The sequence below is a fragment of the Notothenia rossii genome (genome assembly GCF_949606895.1).
Source record: "Notothenia rossii genome assembly, chromosome: 1".
Lineage (NCBI taxonomy): Eukaryota > Metazoa > Chordata > Actinopteri > Perciformes > Nototheniidae > Notothenia > Notothenia rossii.
Window position 1 is genome coordinate 10,665,377 of NC_136912.1, and position 9,365 is coordinate 10,674,741.

A 9,365-nucleotide genomic window follows, 5' to 3' on the forward strand; every position below is an offset into this window, starting at 1 on the left:
ACCCTTCTGAGGTATTGATTACTTGCTGTAAGCATTAGAGGTGGCAGAATGACAAAACATGTTTCTCTCTCTATCACAATTTTGGGTTGACCAGAACCTGGACCAACTTCTGTTTCCTGTTCTACAATGGGCATAGAGCTTGCGTTAATTTTCAACCGGACAACTAAACAGATAGGCTAGGATACCGGATAAAGTTAGCAACACACGTTAACCATGAACAGCCTATTAATCCGTTCTCTTAATGTTATTTCTTCCAACGTTGTGGAATTAGAGAAAAAGTGCTTCTTAAAGTGTTTTTATCCGGGGTGGAGGGAGTTAAATATTAGTTAAATATAACATTGGGGCGTGTGATTGTAGTGGGTGGAGGTGGTGAAATGAGGATATCCATCTTCATTTCATTTCATTTCAAACCTTTATTTAGACAGATTGGTCCCTTGAGATCATCGATCTCATTTACAAGGGAGACCTGCATCATTTAGTTCCACATGAAACATAAAAACAACATACAAACAAACAACAGAGGATATCATATTTACATATTCAACATTTACAAATAACCAGAGTGTCAGAAAGCATTTTATTTAGACGTGCCTTAAATACATTCAGAGAAATAAAAATGCTCAATTTCAATTTTGCCTGAAGACTTCCAAGCAAGTGGAGCTGCGCACATAAAAGCTGTCTTACCTAAGACAGTCCTTACTCTTGGCACATCTAACAAGACTATATCCTGTGATCGCAGACAATAGCTGCTTGCAACTTTCTGCTTTATCAATGAACAGATATAATACGGGAGTTTGCCCAACATAGCTTTATAGATAAAAGTGTACCAGTGACTGAGCCTCCGTACAGTGAGTGATGGTAAACCTGCCTTGGTATACAATGTACAGTGATGAGTAAGTGCTTTACAATGTGTGACAAATCTCAGAGCACTTTGATACGCAGCATCTAGTTTGCTCAGGTAGTTGGCAGGTGCATTCATATACATCAGATCACCATAGTCCAGCACAGGTAAAAAGGTCACAGTGACTAGCCTTTTCCTGGCCTCAAGTGAGAAACAGGACTTATTCCTGAAAAAGAAACCTAGCCTAACCCTCAGTTTTTTAAGCAGGTTATTGACATGAAGTTTAAAAGAGAGACAGTCATCAAGCAAGATACCAAGGTATTTGTAACAGGCAACAACTTCAAGTTTTGTTCCTTGCGTTGATACAATTTCTAAAACAGGCTGTGGTGTCTTTTTAGCTTTTGAAAAGAGCATTATCTTGGTTTTATCCACATTTAAAAGAAGCTTTAGTTCAGAGAGCTGAGTCTGAATAATGTTAAAAACAGCCTGCAATTTAACAACCACCTCCTGAATGGAGGGACCTGCACAGTACATCAAAGGTATCGTCCGCATAGAAATGTAAAGTTGCTTCATCCACATTTTCACCTAAACTGTTGATATATATGGAGAATAAGCAATGTTTAACCACTCATAAGACAGCCCATCAAAGTGAACACATTGGGACCTTTCAGAGAGGTAGTTCACAAACCACCCCACTGCATGGCTGGATATGCCAATACTGAGTAGCCTCTGTTTTAAGATGCGATGATCAATGGTGTCAAACGCTTTGGAAAGGTCAATAAACAGAGCTGCACAACTCTGTTTATTATCTAGCATACTAGTAATATCATTTACCACTTTCATTGTTGCAGTGATGGTGCTATGTTTCTTCCTGAAGCCTGACTGATGTTTAGACAGGATATCATTTATACATAAAAACTCCTTTACTTGTTCACTCACAAATCGTTCGAGCACCTTAGCCAGAACTGACAATTTAGAGATTGGCCTATAGTTATTTAAAATAGTTGCCTCCCCTCCTTTCAGTAGAGGCAGGACATAAGCAGACTTCCATACTTTAGGAATTGTATTTGTGCTGAGGGAGAGGTTAAAAAGAGAAGTAAGAGGTGGAGCAATAAAATCTGCAGCTATCTTTAAAAAGAAAGGTTCTACGTTGTCCGGGCCAGCCGGTTTCCTAGGATCTAACTTGGATAAAGCGTCATGGACAATACCAACAGTTAAAGGAGTAAAACTGAAAGGGTTTTCCAGACCACATTGTTCAGAGTCAAGGACTGGAGCGTTCACAGAAGCAGAAGCACAGTCAGTGACAGAATCAAACAGAGAGCCACAAGAGACAAAATGCTTATTATAGCAATTTAGCATGGTGGCCCTGTCTGATATAATGCCAGATGCTGTGGTGAGGCACGGAGGTAGCTCATTTGGGATATCACCAGTGGAAATCGATTTTATGGCTTTCCAAAATTTCCTAGGATTATTCAGGTTTTCTGTGGTAACTGACAAATAGTACTTTGACTTAGCACTTTTGACATGTGAAGTAAAGCTATTCCTTAGCTGCCTAAAGCGTAGCCATTCTACGTCTGAGCCTGATTTCCTAGCCTTTGCCCAGGCATTGTTTCTCTCATGAAGGAGACTGGACAGTTCAGCAGAAAACCAGGGATTGTTTCGTCCCTTCACTCTAAATTTACGCAGAGGTGCATGTTTATCTATAATTTTCATAAAACCAAGATAAAAATAAGACCATGCAGTTTCTACATCAGCACACAGATCGATTTTTCCCCAATCAAAATCAAACAGATCATGTATAAAAACCCTGCTCCACCAAGTGTTTTTTATCTCTCTTTGTGATGATGCGTGGTTTAACTTTTGGGACCTTAGTGTCCCTAATTGTGGCTACAACACAGTGGTCACTCACATCATTAGCAAATACTCCCACAGATGAGTATTTATATGGAACATTTGTTAAAATGAGATCAATTAAAGAGGATTTATTTGGGGACTTAATATTTGGGCGAGTAGGACTGTCTATAATCTGAGTAATGTTCAAAGAGGCACACAGGTTTTTTAAATCCTCTGACACAGAAGTTAACCAGTCCCAATTAAAATCACCAAGCAGCACTATTTCCTTGTAGGAAAGTTGAGATAACAGTTTTGCCAATGAAGATAAGGAGTCCTTGACAGCCGAGGGGGCCCTGTAGCAACCCACCACCATGACCTGTTGACCCTTTGTTACTTCGACATTCACAGCTAAACATTCTAGTTGTTTACTAACAGATTTGGAAACCATATTTGTTACACAAAACGAATTTTTCACATAAATGGCAACGCCACCACCTTTTTTAGGACGGTCAGTGCGATATACATTGTAACCATTTATGTAAATGTCAGAGGCCAAGATGGATTTGTTTAGCCACGTTTCTGATAAGACAATGACATCAGCATCAGTTGAACTCACCCAAATACGGACAAAATCTAATTTAGGTAACAGACTGCGCACATTTAAATGAATTAAACCTAACCCCGATCTAGAAATAAAATCAGCAGGAGTAGCTATTTGACTAAAACTACTAGGTGGACCCGGATTTGGCTGTACATTCCCTGATAGTAACAACAATAAAAATACCAAGCACCTTTTCCTCTTAATCAACACACATACATTGTCAGCTGTTCTAGAGTCACCAGCAAACTTCGCAAAAGTGAGATTAAAGTTCAAAAAACAATTCTGAAGGAACATTGTGGCAGGCATGTGAGAAAGACAGACATTTGACGAAATGAATGTCCACGACAGTGCAACTAGCAATTGTTTGTGCAACCCATCCGAACCTGTACAGGGGATGTCCACTGCGGGCGGCAGAACAGACCCGAATCCAGCAGAATTTTCAGGATGACTAGCGAACTTCTCCTTGTCCAGCACAGTCAAAAAAAGGCACAGCAGAAACACGACATTTGCCATTTTCCCAGTCCAGCTCAACAGCATCCACGATGTTCCCGAAGCAAAACCACGTCAGGACAGCAGCAAGGAAATAGGCAAGCAGCAGTGTGGCAACACTCCGGTTTCTCCGCGGTATCTCCAGACCAGGCCTCCCCCGCACAGTAGCAGCCAACAGGTGGGAGTAGGCCTCTAACAGCAGGTGGATAGCGGCCTTCAGCCGTGGGAACCACCACCAGCAGAAGCAGAAATGGGTGGACGGCAGGCCCTCAAACCGCGGCAGATCCTCCACAGATCAATGGTCCATTCTTCCAACCGCCGGCTCTGGCGTTGAAGAATCTCTTCCTCTCCTCTACCCTTAATGTTCTGAGAGATCTCGGTTTCCTCTGCAAAGCCTCTGCACATCAAACACGGCTGATTGGCGGTTGTTGTCCCTAGGAAGCTGCTACTTGGTAGAATACATGTGCTGCCTTTTATGTTTGAGGATCTCAGTTACACCTCAGTCAAATTCAGGGAAGGAGATTGTCAAGTGCCAAAAAAAAGCTGATCTTGGAGTTCAAGCTAGTATAATATAGTCAACGTTACACAACAATAAGGAAGAGAGCTATTTTTGTGATACATCGCTATTGATATGGATTTAGAGTGCAAACGTAACTTATGAGTGAGTTTTTAGCAGAGCCATATTATGTCCTTGTGATTCTGTTGATTATTACCTCTCTGTATTATGTTGCAACTCAGCTGATTTTGGATTGACGGCAAAGGGAGAGGGACTTAAGTGAGAGTGAAAACACAAGGTAAGTTTAAAATAGGTCAGCAATTTCCCATCCTATAGGTTGCTATATAAATGTATCTAACCCTTTCTCCAGTCTTTGTCTCCCTCTTTCTGCACAAGAACCCCAGGGGGATTCAATGGATCCTGAAGACCTGCAATGAGACCCTCACCCTGCACCTGAGTCTCAACTCCCAGAATTTTGCAAGCCTCTCCCTGTTCCTTATTTTTATTAAACAGACGTTAAACTTCCCAATGGTGTGGTTTTCGTTTTGTGAAAAATATGATTACCTCACATATTTTGTTGTTGTCTTTTGTGATTGTTAAATTGCTCCTGCTGACTTGAGCCAGCCATTCTTTCCTCCTCTCTGTGTCAGTGGGGAAGCCGTACATTCATACTCCTTTCTCTGAGCGCTTGGAGCATCCCCAGGCAGCACAGCAAACCATGGGGGAGACGATATGCCAGGACAATACGGAGGAAAAGGAACAGACAAACTGCATGCATGCCATTCAATGTTTATTGAATTCCATTTATTTACATGGATGTTCCTAAAACAACACATTTAACATCATCATCATGCTGCTGCTGCCGCTAGTCCTTTGACTCATTTTGCTGTCAGTTGACCATCATTGATAGGCACCTGTCGGTCTCCTGTCCTTTCTGAAATTCATAAAGATTACATTAGTCATTTAGATAACTTATGTCCTCAATTACCAGGGGATTACTGAAACCACCATGAATTAAAGAAATGGTAGAAATGATTCTAATCTGAATTTTGAAACCTTCCTTCCCTCCCTCTAAATATATCAATAAACATTAGGATGTGATGCTCCTGACTACCATACAAGTTTAAGAAGATAATATCTGTTTTAAGGAATTCAAAACAATAAACAACAGCAACGGGCTCTGTAACCAAGGCAACGTTAGCCTAACATATATATGTTAACAGGTAAGATAGCTGTTCACACTATCTATGTATATTTTCTACTTTTTATAATGCTATTTTATTTCTATTTAAGATGTTTACATTTTCGATTGTTTAATTCTAGTCTTTTAACTGTCTAATGTACAATGTCTTGTCTTTTGCTGCAGCAGCGTAAACATTTCCCCAATTGGTATCAATAAAGTACTTCTTATTTGATCTTAATCCTCAAATATTAGCACATTTTACTTTAAAAAAACTAAAACGTATTGATGTAACTACATACACATATCGATATGTTGTATACATATTGCAAATCAAAACCTTTATTGACCTCTAATTACCAAACATTGCATTTCTATCCTTTTATTAATGCATTCAAATCGTGATTCAAATGGCCCGCCACGAACTTCCGGGAACTTTCTGAGTCTCCGTGAACCACGTGACGATCAAGCATTTTGGACTTCCGCTGTCGCAACTCTTCTCTCTACATGGCGCTGGACCAGCCAATCAGAATTGACCTTCTCGAGTTCTCCAATTGGTTGGTTTTGTGGCACATTTGTAACACTGTGGTTGCGTTCGAATAGTCCATTTAGCTTAAGAACCTTCCTAAACGATGAAATGACCCGGAAGTCCCTCAGTGGCAGCCATGATAAGTGCCGTTCGAATTCTCTAGAATGATAGGAAAGGAGGTTTCAAACTTCCTTTATAACCTCCTTTAGCTTAGGAACCACTGGACCTCCCTAACCGAAAGGAGAGGAGAAAATGCTGCCTCACAATGCCTTGCAGCCGCAGCATTTGACGAAATTATATCATGAAAGTTACGGTGCTTATTAAGCATTTTAAAACGTATGTGGTAAGTTGCCAAAGTGCTTTGTTTTGAACGTTCATCAGTATTATAATCAAAAAGAGAAATATGAACGTTAGTTTTTACTGAAATGATCAAATAAAGTCAACATTTCACTGAGCTGTGTGGGGTTTGTTCAACTTTTACAAGATGTTTGAATGGTGATATACACAGTGATAGGTGTTAAAGACTAACGTTTATAATAAATACATTTGTATTGATTTTAAGATATTTTCATAGTTCATACAATCATACGTATTGGGATCATTTGTATTAATGTGGACCGGAGGGAGAGGGTGACGAGCATAAGTTTCACTTTCATTTTTTATTTCCATTCCAATTTTGGTCATGAAGAATATGTTTCTCTGTTGTTCATAAAGCATAAAGCAACAGCATCAGAGCACGGTGCAGAGTCTCTAGATGAGTCCGTCGTTCTTATTATACATCCATGTTGTAGTCCGTTGTATAGAAAACTAGTTTCCATAGTTTCCCCACAGCAGCAGACGCACACAATGACGTCCGCTGGCACATCATAAACACGTCGGATAGTGAAAGTGCGGATTCTCTAAAGTACCGCAGTCTCTTCTCCTAAGTCCTTTTGAATTCTCCTATCCACTATCCCTTAACCCCGTGACGTTTCACTCAGAGGTCAAGGAATAGGAGATAGGGTTAGAACTTAGGAGCTGATTTTTAAACTATCCGAACGCAACCTGTGACAACTTGAGCGAGCGCAGGCAAAGCTGAGCGCGCACAGGCTGGAGAGGTCGGCACGGAACAGGAGTTTTATGAGAGAAAATATATTTCTCTGTGCTCAAAAATGTTCAAGTGCGCGCTCAATAGCATTTTCTATGCTCAACATGTTTCATTGTGTGCTTAGGATAGAGGCACAAATATAACGACATAAGCGTGACGTCACCCCATTCAAAGTGAATGGGAAGAAGCTTTTAAGCTTCAACGCACGCCGCCGTGTGGACGGACCGTCACAGCCTATAGCCAAGCTTAGCCTCTCGGCGACTCAAACTGGACTGGGAATTGAGCCGCCACAATAATAATAAAAATTATGATTATTACCTTACTTCTGTGGCTTTTTATGTGTTGTTTGTTAGTAGTAGTTAGTAGTAGTTGTTAGTTTGTTTGTCTGTGTTGCGTTTTTAAGGCGCAATGCCAAGACACATTCTTTGTATGCTTGCATTGGCTAATGAAACAGATTCTGTTGTATTGTAATCTCTGAAGGTGACTCATTTTGGTGACTATTTCTATAAAACAAAAACAAATACACCAAAAAAAGCTTCTATATATTGGGCCTTGAAAGTGTTCTCTGAAACTACACGCCTGGGATGGCTTGTGACCATAGCTGTGGGAACATGTTTCAAATGGGGGGTGCTGTGGGGATGACACCAAGGCCGGTTTTGACCAATTTGCTGCCCTAGGCAAGATTTTAGCTGGCAATGAAAAACCTCTACAAAAGACCACTACACTACAAACAGAGAAACGTATTGATATGGTGGACAGCTTATATAAAAAGGCTTCAAATGTATTTAGTATTGCATGAACATGTTTTAATTGGGGGGTGGACTTCACATCCTCTAGGGGTTCCAGGGGAGCTCACCCGGGAAGATTTTTTTAACATTTTAAAGTAAAATGCTTCAATCTGGTGCACTTTGAGCGCCCAATTACTAGAGACTGATCTAGGGGATACAACTCTAAAACAACCATATGAAAAAGATCGGTTTGCATTTTAATAATCAAATAAGTATGTGAACATAACCGATAACCTACCATAGCCAATAACAAATAAATGTAGGCTAACTTGTTTTATTTTTGTGGTTCATTTATATCTTATTTTATCAGTTAACATTTATTTATTTATGCATATTGTTAAATATCTCCAGTTTTAAACAATATTTTTGGTTTACTGTCCTATAGTATACATTGGAATGATTTCAAACCTGTTTTTATTTATCCTAGTAATTATAAAGGAGTGCCTTGGAAATATTTGTTTACATAAATTGTGATCAAAACGTTTGAGACCCACTTAGACTAAAGTGAACTATCTAAACACTCAAGAGTCTTTTACCTCACTGAGCCTCTCAGTCTGACAGGCGAGCTCTCCCTCCACATTATTGTAGAAACAGCTTCTTATATCCGTTAGCGCAGCAGAAGCTAACAACATTCCCCGCCGTTACTGGTGCACCCCCTCTCTCTATCTCTCTCTCTCTCTCTCTCTCACGCTGGCTGTGAGCTGCGGGCGCCTGATAAGCCAACATCCCCCACTTTCATCACTTACAGCGCCCATCGTACGGGACAAATGGAAAATGTAACCGCAGTGAAAAGGGTGTTATCTTTACTTCATTATGAATGTTGTTACATCAAGGCTGAAAATTCTTTTTTTTGGTATTATATTTGTATTTAATCTTGTGGAAGTGCAGATCCCCTGTCTTCTGCAGCACCCTCATCACCCCTACTTCCCACGGCCCTGCTTGTGACCAATGAGAAAATGAAAACTTTGCCGGCGTAGAGGTACCAAATACATTGTTGGAAAAGTCTTGACTTGGAGAGTATGAAGATTCCACATGGCTCCTGCTTTGAAATACTGACCTTTGAACCCTTGACCTCGGTGCATGTTTGAAGGCTTATAATCAAGCAACAAAATTGACATACTGTTATAGAGAGCTATTGACCTCAGCCAGGGGTGTAACTTTGGTTTGAGAAGTGGGGGGGACACAAAACAGGGGGTTTGGGGGCTCTCCGCAATAAAACCTCGATATGAATCCCATTTCCTGCATTTCTACAAACATTTAGGGACTATGGTGATACAAAATACAGGCAAAAATGTAGTTGGCCATAAAGATAAATTCTGCCATAAAGAAAAATACTAAAATATGTATAAGGAAAAGCTGTCTTACTTTATTAATTGTTTAATATTGGGGCCGATAGCCAACACTGAAGATAATCATTTCACAAAGTCAAACATTTTCAGAATTAATTTTTGTGTGATTAAAATAAAAATAATGTGAGATTCAATTTCCACTTGGTTTTTTCTTCTTCTTTTATTTATGGTC

The 9,365-nt window shown here is 40.0% G+C and overlaps 1 long non-coding RNA gene across 1 annotated transcript; it reads left to right on the plus strand.

The window, feature by feature from the left end:
• Positions 1 to 663: 663 nt before the first annotated feature.
• On the plus strand, positions 664 to 4,785 carry LOC307028876. The gene is made up of 2 exons (XR_013805130.1): positions 664 to 4,558; positions 4,631 to 4,785. It is a non-coding gene; the product is annotated as an uncharacterized lncRNA (long non-coding RNA).
• The last annotated feature ends 4,580 nt before the right edge of the window (positions 4,786 to 9,365 follow it).